The sequence below is a fragment of the Strix aluco genome, chromosome 2, assembly GCF_031877795.1.
Source record: "Strix aluco isolate bStrAlu1 chromosome 2, bStrAlu1.hap1, whole genome shotgun sequence".
NCBI classification, from domain to species: Eukaryota; Metazoa; Chordata; class Aves; order Strigiformes; family Strigidae; genus Strix; species Strix aluco.
Window position 1 is genome coordinate 37,577,637 of NC_133932.1, and position 14,114 is coordinate 37,591,750.

Genomic DNA, 14,114 nt, shown 5'->3' on the forward strand with positions numbered 1-14,114 from the left:
CTTTTGCTCTCTCACCAGCCCAGAACAAGAACATGCTGATAATAAATTAAAAAACCCCACATTAAGCTCAGCAGCTCAGAGGGATCCATTTGTCAGAGCCATAACTGAGCGAACGGTTTTCTGGCACTTCAATCAAGCTCCATCAAAACCTTCATCTCAAGCTATGTACCAGATAACGGCACTCAGATCAATCAGTGCTGAGAAAACATTTGCAGGCAGATAAGGCTGAAAGGGAAGGAGTGGGAGTTATATTAAACCTGGTTTTCAATCACTATTTCCCAGGGATCACATTCTTGTTTGGACGGCACCATTCCTTCAGGAGTCAAGGAGACCTGAGCTCTGCCCTGACTCGCCTTGTCTGTAGCATGTCCCTGCGGGGAGGCTGCAGGTGATCTCCATCCTGCGAGGGCTCCCGGGAACCAGCTGCCCCATGCTAAGCCTACAACCAGCATCCCAGTTGCTGGGCTCCATCCCCCTGACCTGCACAGTTCCGTGGTTGCTCTTGCCCATCTCCTAGGCTTTTCATGACTGGTCTCACTACTGACAGGTAGAAAACACGGTGCTGAGAAGGGAGAAGAAAAAAGATTGATGTTAGACATCCAGCCTGTGTTCGTGACTTTCTGTGAGGCTCTGCATTTTCCCGCAGAATGGACGTGCCCTGCAAGCCATCATTTGGTTTCTTGTGCAAGAGGGGAATAACAAGAGACTCAGGATGGGACCACTGAGGATGGAGCCAGAAGGCAGGTGGCTGAGCCATAACTCTTGGTGCAGGCTGAAAACAAACGCTTTGTGTCTGCCCCATCCATTCCCTGTCCCCAGGTCAGGTCGTTGGGTTGTGGGACAGAAACCCCTTCCTGAAGGGAAATGAGGGCATATGAGCAGGGCACATGTTTTATGGCTTTGCAGCCATTGTGGCCCATGGTCCTGTACCCAATTACAAGTGGTTTTTCTTTTTCTTTTTTTTTTCTTCAAAACGGGAGACAAGGCAAAGATCTACAAACAAATGAAAAACCTCCATGAACTTCCAGTTAATTGTGCAGTGGGCAGGGGCCAAAATCTCCTGTTTTTCCTTATCCCAAAGCCCTGGAGCATGTGATTTGATTATCATCATTGTTGTAAGTCAGTGCTCAGTGCCTGCTGTGAGAGAGGACATTTCAGGGTGGGGCTCAGGGGGTCACTGGTTCCCAGGGAAGACATGGTGACCCCTGGTCATATCCAGCTTCTGTCCCTCCAGACTCCTTATGGAGATGTGCCAAAGGCTCCTTCCAGGAGAGATCTGAAATGCCACAGGCAGCGAGGGGGAGGCCGTGTTGTACCTTTCTGATGACTTCGGTGTTTCATAACCTGCGCTATTTATTTAAATAAGCCACGTGTCTTAACGCCTATACAGCTCAAAGCCCAATCTCCAAATGCTGTAGCAGGAGGGATAGGGAAAGGTCTGGTGGCACTTAAGAGCACCAGTGGTACACTTTTGTCGAGGGTACTCTGTTGGATGCTGGTCTCATGCTCAAGGAGGGACGTGAAGGTAATGGGACGAGTTAATGGGACCAAGACCCTGGAAGATTGCCTGACAAACAGGGGATGTAATCAGCTCAGATCGCTCAGCCTAGCAAGAGAGGGACCAAGGAGCGAGCTGGCTGCTCTATGTAGGTCACCTTTGTAGGCCAAACATTTGAGCCCTGGCCAACCGTGAAGCTGGAGGGGATGCGGATGACTGGTGGCCAAAACCCACAGTGCCGTGGCTGGCAGTGCTGGGTCCATCCTTGGAGGGCAGGGAGGGCTGAGAGCCGCCTTGGAGGGCTCACCTTGTGCTTGTGGTGGCGAGACAGCTTCAGTGTCTTCAGGAAGAAACCTGGGTCAGTTGGAAAGAGCACAGGAGAAAATGCAGCACTGTGCTAATGGAGGTTATGGCTAATGAGTCCTTGTGACAGTGGCAAGGAAACTTCCAGTGCCCAAAGCCCCCACACCATGATCAGCATCAGGAAGCTTCATGTGCTGTGCCAATACAGAAGACGTGAGGTCCTTGTCTTCAGCTGCTCACAGTTTAAGATAACTGCAGTGAAATTTTTGGGCAGCTTATTCAGAAGAAACTCTAAAGGCAGCTCGATGGCAGTGCGTGTCTGCTGACAGAGGGACAAAGCAGTTCCCCTGGGCAGTATGCAAACCCCAGACAACATAAACATAGCAAGAAATAAGGCAAAACACCCCTACAGTTTGGATGGTTAGCTATTCGGGCAGCTTATCAGTAGAAGCAAAAGATTTTTGTGTTGTTCACAGGCCTTAAGTCAAGCTGGGGTTCCTTTTTGAGAGATAGTCTGTCGTTCAGCCAAACCCCAGCAAGCGCAGGCGAGATCCATCCAGGAGATGGATGATGGCCGGAGCTGGCAGCCTGTTGGCCCTGCTGGCTGCAGCTCTGCGTTCCCCCAACGAAACATACGCTGTGGAGGGGTGCCCCTAACCAGGGCACGGCTGCATTCTTCCTGCAGGTACCAGCCACGACTGGGGCCGTGGGTTCATACCAGCTCTACCCTCCACTGGGCACAGCCAGCATCCACCCAGCCTGCAGGGTCAACTAGCTGAGCAAGAAGCAAACCAAGAGCCTGTTGCTATGAGCACGTTTCTGCTCTCATCCTTAGGAGACCACACTGTGGTCCTCTATCTCAGCAGATAGATTGCTCTAGGCTCCACTGGTGATTAGCACTGGAAATAATAACAACCGGAATGCCAAAAGGCTGAGGGTAGATTGAAGGTTTTACACAGGATGAAATGAAGAGTTGCAGCCGACACGTCTCAGGTCTTGCACTGAGTTAGTTAACTGATTACAAATTGGTTAAGGAATAAATTCACAGCTTCAGCAGGAGGTGGAGACACTCCTGGACTCACTGAAGTTCTCCTTCTCAGTTTGCAAGGCCTGTTTGTAGCCCCATACAGAAATAATTAAATTGTAAGAGTTTGGCTTAGCTAGCAAAATACTATTAGCAATGCACGTTAAAGAAAATCAGAACACGTCATACATCTGAATAAAATTTTATTCATGTACTACTAGCATGCTTGCTTACAAATAAAGAGTAGAAGCTGGTACTAGGCATGCATAAACAAAACTGATATTAAGAACACCATATCCTTTGTGAAGATCAATTAAAGAAGTTTTTAAAGCCCCATCCATTTATTTAAGCAGTTCCATTAACTGTTTTTTAATATCCTTTTACTGATTAGCTTTATTCAGGTATGCAAATTTAGGGTGTGAATGGCTATGGGAAGCTTAAGATTTTTCCCTCCACATGAAATTCTTATGGGAAACTATTTGTCAAAGAGTTTTTTGCATGACTGTTTGGTCTTCAGCATTTTCCTAAGTGGCTTCTTGTTGGGCTGTAGTGTGCCACAGATGAGGTTCACCAACCAGGTGCAATCTGCTGTCAAGAACACAAAGCAACTGAATGAGTGTAACACCTGGAGTCCTATTAACAGTGTGCATGCTTTTTTTGAACAGGAGCACTGCTTTCCGCAAACTCCCTTTAAAATGCACTTAATACTTTTTCTTTTCAGTGGTGTAGACTGGTAGTGCTGATGTTGCTGTAGCACTGAACCCAACCCTGCAAAGGGAGGATACAGTCTCCTCCCTCCCTGACCCCATCCCTGTCCCTGTCCCAACCGTCTGCCTGTGCCACCACACACAACTGCACCCAGGAGCAGCTGAACCCATCAGCGTGATGCGGCAGTAAGCGGAAATGGCATATGAAGACAGGCAAATTCAGCTTCTCTTGTTCTTTAGGCAGTGGTTAGACAAGCATAACTAGATTAAAAAAACATTAGTGTTTACTTACACACAGCTTAAATCCCCACCTGCTGATTCATTTAAGCACAACAGAGAAGTGGGTAGAGTAAGGTAAGGAGGGAACACAGGATGCAGGGTGGGTGCAGGTCAGCAGGAGAAACCTTTCTGTGCTCCAAGGGATTAAAGTAGGGCACGACGCAGCCCCAGGAGCATTGACCGGTACAGGAGTCAGCTGCGGGGAATAGTACACAGCACTGGTCACCCACTTATTTTGTTAGCTGCTGATGCTGAGAGGTATTTAAGCCTTGTTTGTACAAGTTATTGTAGAACTTTACATATTTTGATATAATTAAGTGAGCACTAGTCTCACCTTCCCCCTAGTGGGGGTGTGTGTGTGATATATAGATAAAGCTATATAGATAAATCTTCATGCGTAGTGAGGTATCTGGTATGCCTAGTTTACCAACAGAGCTTGCACTGTCTGCCAAATATATGGTTTTGCAGGAGTAGAATTATAATACTGTAAATCTGAGGGTAGTGACCATTTTGCTATTATACAAGTAGGTTTTATTGGTCATGATTTTCCTCATATTAGATTAATCTGCACTGCTATTAATGCTTTTATAACATAAACCTTGCCCGTTGAAGGGATGATGATGTTATTTCAACGAAAGTCCTCCTCCTGACCAAAATAAATCTGTGCAGATTCATTGTAGAAAAATTTTGAAAACTTCTATATGAAAATTGGATTTAATTTTGCATTAAAGTGAATAGCCTTGATACTTCCAATGCAGTCAGGTAATGAAGCGGTTTAAACATCCCATATCTACACCAAGTATGCAGCTTGTAAATCCCTTACCCTCCTCACCTGCAAGTGCTTCTCTGTCTTCCCCCACAGCTGTCTTATCAGCACACACATTCAGAAAAACCCAAGGACAGAGCTCCTATTCACATTTTTCATAGTGCTACAAAACAAAATGCAGCAAACCTAAACCCAAACCAAACAATGGCATCTTTTGATGGGTGTTTGCAGTCTGACCTTATCTCTGCCTGCCTTATGCTTGAACAAGCTCATATGTGGAAATATTAACTGTCACTTAGCAAGGCCACGTCCAACCGATGTTATTTGTCAGGGGAGATGACAATATAGAGCCACCACCAGTGCAATCGGTGTTTCAAGCTGTCAGTTTCCTGCTTGAAGGAGAAAGGAGCGATGTGGATGGGGGTGCTGGAGGAGCTGATTTTGGGGGTGACTCCAGTTTGGAAGGCAGAAATAGCCCTTCGTTCAAGCTGAATATCTTGCTCTGTGAGCCCCACCTCCTCCTCAGCCAGCTGAGCAGCATCCACACTCTCTTTTTTTAATTTGATCTAGCCTCTTTTGATGACTAAGGGAACAGGAAGATTATAGTTTAAGTATATAATTTTCATTTGATGTGACAGGTTAAAGCTATGTGCATTTAGAGAAGGCTTAGATTATTTTAGTTCAATTACAACACTGATTGAGTCCCTGACTCACTCTTTGAGGCCTGACTTCATGTAGACATATGTTGACTTAAATTTACTGCTAATGAAATATAGGCATATGTTTACATTACTCTGCTTAAATGCTTTGTTGGTGTAGGGGGGGACTTACACAGGAAGCACAGTCCTGAATCGGAGGTATAGAGAAGTAGATTTTGCTTGTGGTTGTTTTTTCCAGCACAAGGGCTAGATATTTCAGAGGGTTTTTTTGATTCCCCTTGTGCTCCTCCCAGTCATTAAGCTGTGTGATCTCCGAGCGAGGGCAATGTGTGCTTTTCAGTGTGCAGTCCTGCCAGAGACCGAACGCCCTCAAGTCTCCCTGGCTTTAATTACAGCTGGGCAGACTAAGAGCTGCGGAGAAGCAAACCGCTAAAACTCACATAGCAAGCTGGGAGCAGTAACCTTTCACTGGCACAGCTGAAGGGAGTGGACACAGGTTTTATATGAAACAGCGGCGCATTTCTGTTTCAGTGCGCTCCTTGGCTAGGACTGTCCTGAGGGCAGCCGGTGAGCGCTGTGATGTGCAGCAGCTGTGCGGGCAGAGGTGTGAGCCCCAGCCCTCCGTTGGTTTCCCATTTTCCATAGGAAAATGTCCCATGTCCAGGTGGAGGGCAGGAAATTTGCTTTCAGAAACTTTTGTGTGTCCAGTATCTCTTGGACTTTGTAGGTCAGGCTGTGACAAAGAGTGTTAGCAGTTTCCCAAAACTAAAGGAAAGGTTTTTTAGGAACTTGGAACACAAAAGATAGTTATGCATGCAGAGGGAGGCACAGACATTCTATGTGCCTTATCTAATGCTTCCTCTTCGGAGGAAACTAAAGCTACCTGGGTTTGGCTTTTTGCCTTAAAAAAAAAAAGGCAAACCCCCATGCTTTTTGGAGCAGTCCTCTCTGCAGCAAATCTGGAAGTGGATCTGAACCTCTCTTCTTACTTGTATTTCTCCTGCAAACTACAACAAGCAAACAGTGTTTTGTATGTCTCCTTTACTACATCTATCCATCTCTAGCCCTGGAGTGGAGGGGGAGGAGAAAGGGAGCTGCCAGCAGCCCGTAGTGATTGATTCGTCTCTTGTTTTTTATGCTGTGCTAGAACAACCTGTTTCAAAAATGACAATGACAAATCAAAGCAAATATTTCTTGCTAAAAATTCGAACTGCCCAAATTGTTAGTGGGTATTTTGCTATTAGATGGTCTGCTTTATCCATGAAGTACTCTTTTCTCCTTGAGCTTGCAGCCCTTATGAAAGAAATGTATTTCCTCGAAGCCATTTGCTTCAATAATTGTTGTCATGTGAAATTGTCATTGATTTCTATCACCAGGGGACAGTTTGCATATATACAAAGGTAGAAACGCTTCACTTCTCCACTTGCACCAAGAAGTATTGAAAGTGGCCCTGGAAGGGGGTCGGATGTCTCCCATGGACTTGGACCAGCCCTAAAGCAAAGGCTTGACTATGCTCAGGGCCGAGCACTGTCCTGAATCCGAGCTGATGCCCAAACAGTGAAGTGTCAGGGGTCAAGCAAACACAGGGATCCGAGGAGAAGGGTGATGAAGTGACCGGGCAGAGAGCGCAGTCAGAGGACTGGGAGATGGGTGCTGCCACCCTGACGATGCTGCTGCCCGGGGGCGTGCGCAGGGTGGTGTTTGCTCCCCTTTGCCCTTTTCAACTGGTTGTCACTCCTCATCAGGGAAAATGCCATGACTCCGAGGGTGCCTCAATGCAGCCTTTTTAGCAGAGGGAGATTTCTTTCCCACTGTGCAAATCAAGGCAGTATCGCTTATAATTGGGGGCGCAGAGCCAAACTTTCCCAGCTCTGGGAAGGGCTGGCTCTGCTCTGACATGATTTCCAGCTCTGTGAGCACTGCCTCTGTGCCGGGGAGGTCATTGCCTCCCCCTGTCCATCCAAAATATCCAAACTAAAAACATTTGTAGACCGTTCCTAACTTTCCCTTCCCTGCCAATGGAACTGCCGCGGTACAGTTGGTCTGTTAGCTACGGGAGAGAAGGAGGGAGGCAGGGAGAGGGAGGGAGAGAGGGAGGGAGGGAGGAGGGAGAGAGGGAAGAGACAGGCAGGGAGCTCAGGTTACCGCTGCCGCATCGCTGCCTTCCCTCGCTTCTCGCTCCGGAGACACAGAGGATGATGCACCGCCTCGCTCGGGATGGCTGGGCTGCAGGGGGATCACGGAGACTTCACAAACTGTAGCCGTCACCCCGCCGGTAAGAAGGGCAGCCCTCCCGCTCGCTGCAGCTCCCGCGCAACATGGCCAGAGCCGCCCGAGGATGCATTGCAGGCGTCTGAGGTGAGGAGGTGCCCGTTTCTTTCCGTAACTCCAACTGCAGGTATGACCGTGGGCAGGGGAGTCCGTTTGCCCATGGATGTGCCCCTGGACCTGCGTCACCGACTTTCCAAAACTCGCTGACTGCCGTGGCTGGGTTAGGAGGGTAAGATAAGAGGGGGCAGCAGGTGTGACCCAGCTTCGAAGACCAGGATCAAAGTCCAGATCTCCCCATCCATGTCTCCTGGTTTCAGCTGGGATAGAGTTAATTTTCTTCCTAGGAGCTGGTATAGTGCTGTATTTTGGATTTAGGATGAGGATAATGTTAGTAATGCACTGATGTTTTAGTTGTTGCTAAGCAGTGTTTACATTAAGTCAAGGACTCTTCAGCTTCTCATCCTGCCCCACCAGTGAGTAGGCTGGGGGTGCACAAGAAGCTGGGAGAGGACACAGCTGGGACAGCTGACCCCAGATGACCAAAGGGATATTCCGTACCATGTGATGTCATGCTCAGCGTATAAAGCTGTGGAAGAAGAAGGAAGTGGGGGGGATATTCAGGGGCGTTTGTCTTCTCAAGTGACTGTTACACATGACGGAGCCCTGCTTCCCTGGAGATGGCTGAGCACCTGCCTGCCCATGGGAACTGGTGAATGAATTCCATGTTTTGCTTTGCTTGTGTGTGTGGCTTTTGCTTTACCTATTAAACTGTCTTTATCTCGACACGAAGCTTTCTCACTTTTACTCTTCTGATTCTCTCTCCCATCCCACTGTGAGAGGAGTGAGTGAGTGAGTGGCTGTTTGGTGCTTAGTTGCTGGCTAAGATTAAACCATTACACCAGGGAAGTCGCTTGCCCAAGACAAGCAGCGTGTAGCTCCATGGCACGAGGAGTTTGGCTGAGGGCTCTGGACTGCAATGCCCATCTTCTGGTAAAACAGGCGATGAGGTACATCGTGCTAATTGGCATGAGGGGTAGACTGATTTCATGATAAGAAGGTAGTAATAAGTAATCTTGTTTGTCAGAGGATTTAGTGTGTGTTTTAACATGGGGAAACATTTTGGAAGCCTGTGAACCTGTCCCCCAATAAAGAGCAGGATCAGTTAGGACAAATACAGGGCAATGTTTTCTTCACTGTCCTGAGTGTTTGCTGAGGCCTTGGATAAAACGGTTAAAAAGAAAAAGATCCGTGAAGTACAGCTAAGTTATTAAAAAAGCAGCCGTTGGGCCTGATCCTGCAAACATTACTGTGTATAATCAGCACTTTTAAAGCCAAGTAGTTATTTACAAAGCGTTTGCCAGCATGAGGACCCCACAGTGGGACTTCTGTTCCTCTGCTTTCTGCCTTCGCCCTGCTAATCAAAAGAGGAGCTGGACATTGTCCCTCCCATTTAGCATTTGGCACAGGGCTGGGGCGGTGAAGGGAGCCTGAGTGGCTGTCCCTGGGCTGTCTCAGCCCTGGGTGGAACCTATATGATAGCCAGGAACATTATCCTCCAAAAGTACCAGGTTGCTTCTTTAATAGACATGTAAATGCAAAGACTTAGTTCAACTGTTGTATTGACAGGGGAAGAATAAAGCTCCGAACACTAAAAACCAACTGTGCCAAGAGGCATCATGAAATGAAAGGGCACAGAACAGCACGAGCACCAGGCTCACCTACTCTGAGCAAGTGCTGCCGCAGATTAAAGTCGGGGAATAAAACATCTGAAAGGTACCATCCTGACCAGCCCTCATCCTACAGTGATATTGGCAGGGCTGAGCAGCACTGTGTTTGTGAAAGATTTAAGAGTGACATTGGAATGTCTTTATTGGTAATTTTTCCTGCTTTGAACATTTTTTGTACAATCTGTATAGCTATCTCTTCTCTGCAGTGCTCTTTTACTTCTTACTTCATGTATCTTGAGATTGCTGTCTCAATCCATTTTCAGGTTTATTTTTCTTTTTCATTAAGATGAAAAATGCAATGTGTAGCACTACTTGTAAATGGAGGTGCAATAAATAATTTGTTTTGGGGGACACAGAAACATACATACAATTTTTGAAGAACGGTGCTTCTATAGGTTGGAGAACGAGGCTTTTGGAGTCCTAGCATTGACAGCAAGAGCTTAAAGAAGAAGTTTCCTCATTGCTTTATTTGTTTATGAGGATAAGAGGGTGGATGTGAGCTGGATTTTGTTTCTATTCAGCACAGTGAACCACAGAGTTTTATACAGAGTGAGAAGGTTGCTCTGATTCATTCCATCATGGACGATTGCTAATGTTTGGTGAGATCTGGAGTTTGGTATATAGCAAGTAAAATAGTAATTGTAGTAAAATTGCTGATTCATGAGGCAATTCTTTAAAAATATTAAATATGGTCATTAGCATCAGTGATAAATGGAAGATGAGGGTATTGTAAGAATAGAGGGAGCATTAGAAGAAGCAAGTTGATTAGAATTTAAGAGAAACCCGGAAAGTGACGTTTGGTACACAGCAGGTGAAGGGAAGACAGAAACAGAAAGAGAAGACTTTTAGGCTGAATGTTTGGAAAAAAATACTAAGATGAGAAAAGGTCCTTCTGGGAGAACAAGGAGGGAGCGCCCCAGAGGCACTGCTGTTTTCTTTGCCTGTGAGAGAGGATGCCTCTTTGCTTTTTGCCTTCCAGCTGTGTTTGGATTGCCTGTGGAAGTGGATTAAGTTAAAACCATCCAAATATGGTCCTAAAAAGGACAAAAAGCACCTGTTCCAGGGGCTGGACTGTAATGGCTGTCCTGTACAGTTTCTCTTTCTTGGTAGTATGAACTTTGCAACAGGGTGCCTAACAGCCTCCACTGCAACATTTTTCTCCTTCCTGGCAAAGGGATCTGACCTTAACAAATATCCAAGCTGACATTTTGGTGGGCTTTTTAGGGCCAGGATTCATCAAGAGAATTTTACAGGCAGCTTGGAAAAACAAAATGATATTTTAAAATAAAAGTAAGCTTTCTTGACTTGGCTAAAGTCCCTGGAAATACATTTCTCTTTGACTCTTCAGATGCAGCACTTCTTTCTTGTGACATTATGGGAGCAGCTCCACCTCCTGCCAGACTTTTTGCTGGTTTTGAGAGCAAAACTGCATTTTGGTCTGAGGGTGCTGTTTGGCTTTTCCAAATGAATGTCATGAACAAGTGGTCATGGCTGGGTAGATGAGATCAAGGTGCATCAAGAACTAATGTCTCTTGATGATTTTTTAATAAAGAGGAAGATGCAGCCTCTTATTCAGAAGATCGCTGTGTCACAAATGCCTTCTCACCATGATCTTTATTCTCCTTTAGGCATCGGCCACCTCGGTAGTCTCAGAGGCAGAATCCGGAGACCACATGGACCTCTGGTCTGGGCCATTGCAACTATTACAGTAATCAAAATCTCCACACCCGGACTGATACTTCTGTATCTGAACTGGAAAGATTCTGTTTTTGTGGATGGGACCTAGAAATGTTGGTTCCTTCCCTTGTAATAATAAAGATGCCCCTTTTTAATGGGTGAATGTTGCATGCAAAGCTCCTATGCCTGTGCCTTGCCTCTGAGAAAGCTGCCATGTTCACCGTATGTTTATATGCATATGCTGGTACTGTGTTTAACCACCAGTACATTACCCTCTATAATACAGAAAACATGATTTGGAGGAGGAAATGGCGGAAATTTTTCTTTGAAGAGATAAGGTTAAGGAGTTACAGTATGTCAGCTGGCTCTTCTGAAACTCTATCATAGCTCGATGGGAGGAGATCTGGCGCATGGGGGTGAAACTTTCAGGGGCTCTTACTCAGTTACTGAATTTTAACCAATTTATATTTTAAAGTCTCTTTTTTTTGGTCATGGTTTTTCTTTGATTGCTGGGAAAAAAGTTTCTTTGCTGATTATAACTATACCAGTGTTTAGGCTGTGTTGGTCATGCTGCTAAAAACAATTGAGTTATGAGCATATATCTGTATACATCTGTGTTATGTATATATGCATGGTATTTCATTGGGATTAATATTAATCTAGAATTTAACATATCACCCTAATATGTTTTTTTCCCTAGAAAAAAAATTAAATTCACGACTTGTTTCTACTCTTCATCTTTTTTTTTTTTTTTTTTTTTGGTAACTATTTTTTCCTTTTATTTTTTTTCTTATTAAAATCCTAAGTGGTGAATAAAAGCAGCCCAATCTTCTGCAAAGAAGATTCAATCTGCTGTTAAAGTTGGGTGGTCAATCAGCTAAATGGGTATTAGTAACATAATGACAGAGCATAAGCCAGGCAACATAGTAGCATTTGCAAATCAGTAACAATAATGCTCCTTTTCTATCTGTTGTCTAATTGATTGCTTAGGGTTTGGAGATGGGGATTCTGCCCGGGTTCTGTGACTGTGGGCGAATGGCTCACCCGCTCCCTAGAGTCAGCTCCCGGCCATAAAAGAGAGCCAGAGGCTTATTTTAAGCATCAAAAGCACCCACGCCTCAGACCTTCTCTCCCCATGCACACCCCATCATGGCAGGCCAGGGGTAGGGTGGAGGTGCCTGGAGAGGAACTGGGAAAGCTCACCCCTCCGCAGCAGCATTGCAAAAAAAAAAAAAAAAAAGACAAAAAACCCCAGAGACAAAAAATGACAAAAATAAAGAGACAAAAGAAAGAAAAAAAAGAGAGTATTTGGCTGTAAATAAAGTGCCTAGCAACTCAGTGTTTAAATGACAGAAACTGGCATGTGTGAAGCAGAGCTACAACGTCTTGCTTTGACTTGCTGATGGACTGACAAGGAGAGACAATCCTGATAGCAGAGGCAGGTGAGAGGCAGCAGAGGGAAAAAGGGTTTCTGGCAGTGAGGGCGGCAGAAAAAGTTTTTCCCTTGTCCTGTATCCTTTTCAGGTTTCCATCCTTCCTGCCTGCCAATCTTGACATTTGGTTTAGGTGAGGACACTTTTAATACATGTTGCTGTAAAAACCTCCCTCCGAAAAGTGACATTTTAAGGTGCCAGGAAGGAAACATTTAGCCTCATCACCTCGGTGACTGTTTGTGCGTAGTTCTTTCAGCTGGAAATGGCACCACCGGCTTGGGAGGCTCTGCAGGATGCTGCCACTGAGTGCACAGGGCAGGAGGAGACAGCCAGTGCTCCCAGGGGACGAGGCAGGGTAGTCTGTCCCCATGCAATCTTTTACTTCGAGTAGAGGTTCACCACCACCATCATAGTCCTGCATGGCACCTGAGCAGGCGCTGCCTGTTCCTGACAAGGTCTGGTAGGCACCGGGCAGCATCCTGCTCCGGGAGTGGGGGGACAGCCGAAAACTGCTGGGCCAGAGGCACCTGGTCATCCCTCCCTGACTTCTGAGCTTGGGCTAAGGGGGAAACCCAGCTGCCCACATGTATCCCTGTAAAAACAGTGGCCTGGCCACTGCTGAACCCACTGCCTTGCCAGAGACATCATCTCTGAGAGCTCCAAGCTGCCCTCTGCTCCTCTGAAATGCTTGCATTTAGGAAAAAATAAATGTTTCCTGCTGTACTTGTCATTTTCTTATTATCTATGTGTGTTTAATCCCTCTTCATGTCCTGCTGAGCTTCTGAGAAAACAATTTAGAGGCTTTATTCTGAGGAAAATCAAAAGTTAACAGGTATTATTAGTACTTATACCAGGGCACATGTTACTTTTGATTATTAGGAGAGGAAAATGGGAATATTGCTGACAACTTTACCTGTGCAGTGTTTGAGGTTGTAACTCCTGTTTACACACTTAAATCATGTCTCTGCTTTTGGGTCTGCCCTGTCACAGATGCTTGTGTCTCTGTTTACGAAGTGGGGATTCTTGCAAATGGTCAAAAGCACTTTGCTTGTTTGCAGTTGGGGTCATTCCCTGGCTGATGTGTGTGGCCTCAGAGCAAAGCCAATGCCGATCATTCATTGAACTCAGTGGCATGACTGTAGCTTTGCCCCAGAAAAATTAAGAAAACTTTATTTCTTTAAATTGATATTTTGAATCTGTTTCTCAGGAGGACTCTAGACCTACTTTCCTCTCTCTGCCTTGGGCCAGATTGCTTTTCCTGATCTATATGGCATATAGCCTTGATCTCTTGGTGCCGTTTAGATAATTGTACTCATTAACAGACCTAAAGGAGGTGTCAGTTTAATTTTGATGGAATAACTAGGCTTTGTCACAGGAGTTATCATGGCCCTGTCACTGTGCAACACGAAGGAGTTACACAAGGGTCAGTGGTGTGAACAAAGAGACCTTAGAACCAATCTGCTACCATGGCAGAACACAGAAGCAAGTTCATGTAGCTGGTGGAAATAGATACTTGCAAAGTAGAGGGCTGCAGTTTGACTGATTTGGACCACAGACCTTGACTATCTTCTGCTTTTCTTCACGTGTTCATTTCAGGCGTGTGTGAGAGGAGTGCTGGACTGCAGGCTCCTGTAGCCCATGCTGCTTGGGTCTCAGGCTTTTGTACAAACCTCCTTTGGATCTGTGCAGAGCCAGGGAACACTGCACCGGTCAGTTTAAACAAACAGCTCTCTAGGACACGAAGCAGGTAAGTTTTGGGCATTGCCCTAC

The 14,114-nt window shown here is 45.9% G+C and overlaps 1 protein-coding gene across 8 annotated transcripts in view; it reads left to right on the forward strand.

Annotated features, from left to right (window-relative positions):
- Positions 1-14,114, forward strand: part of B3GALT5 (beta-1,3-galactosyltransferase 5) — a 35,495-nt gene that overhangs the window by 12,160 nt on the left and 9,221 nt on the right. The window contains exons 1-3 of one of the 8 annotated variants that reach the window (XM_074814388.1): positions 8,147-8,247; positions 10,863-10,918; positions 13,941-14,091. The gene's annotated coding sequence lies outside the window, so the exon portion shown is untranslated. Of the gene's footprint in view, positions 1-7,417; positions 7,595-8,128; positions 8,248-10,862; positions 14,092-14,114 lie in introns of those variants that run through there. The other 7 variants (XM_074814386.1, XM_074814387.1, XM_074814391.1 and 4 more) reach the window with 7 other exon arrangements.